The 689-nt window shown below is 58.8% G+C and overlaps 1 protein-coding gene across 1 annotated transcript in view; it reads right to left on the bottom strand.

Annotated features, from left to right (window-relative positions):
* Positions 1 to 689, bottom strand: part of CADPS (Ca++-dependent secretion activator) — a gene marked incomplete at its 5' end in the record, with an annotated part of 116,329 nt that overhangs the window by 4,074 nt on the left and 111,566 nt on the right. The gene's annotated exons all lie outside the window — the stretch shown is intronic.

Here is a 689-nt window from a genome sequence, read left to right as displayed (position 1 = left end):
CTGCCAGCCCTGCAGCGCAGGAAGCCTCTGCTGGGCTGCGGATCTGTGCCCTGCTCACGCAGGGCTGGCATTGCACGTCTGACGCCACGCAGACGAGCAGCGAGCCCTCGAGAGAAGGAAAAGCAGGGCCTGTGGCGGGGAGGGGGGGATCACAAAACCTCCCCACGGCGCTCAGCACAAGGCTTGGTTACAAAGTGGTCTGCACACAGAAACCCACCATGCCTCTGTGTGCACAGTCACACCCTTCTCTCTTACACACGCAGAGACCAAATCCGGTCTTGCAGACCAGCTGCAGTTAATCTGGAACCAGGTAAAGATAAAACCCCCCATTGGACCAGTTTATAAAAATCCTGAGCGAGCGCCATCCGGGTTAGTCTGAAATGCAGCTCCCTCCCAACCAGCCTAAAGCCTTGCCTCGGTCTACCGCAGGTATTCTGGCCCCCCGTCGCTGCACCTTCGGGTGGGCATCTCTGATGCGGACACATGGCCTCTCCCCTGCAGCTGCTGAAGCTGCCAGTGCAGCGGGTGAATGGAGACAGCAGAGTGTTCTGTAATGGCAAAACTGGTGACTTGTTACCCTCCACCCTTCAACAGCAGCTGAGAGACCAGCACCTGGCTGTGAGTAGAGGGCAGACGGTGCTGCTGGACCTGCGGCTCCATAAACTGCCACTGGATAGGGCTTAGGCGGC

This window comes from Buceros rhinoceros, unplaced genomic scaffold, assembly GCF_000710305.1.
Source record: "Buceros rhinoceros silvestris isolate BGI_N320 unplaced genomic scaffold, ASM71030v1 scaffold25159, whole genome shotgun sequence".
Classification (NCBI taxonomy): Eukaryota; Metazoa; Chordata; class Aves; order Bucerotiformes; family Bucerotidae; genus Buceros; species Buceros rhinoceros.
The sequence above is the reverse complement of the archived record's forward strand: the minus strand, read 5'-3'. Positions and strand labels throughout refer to the sequence as shown.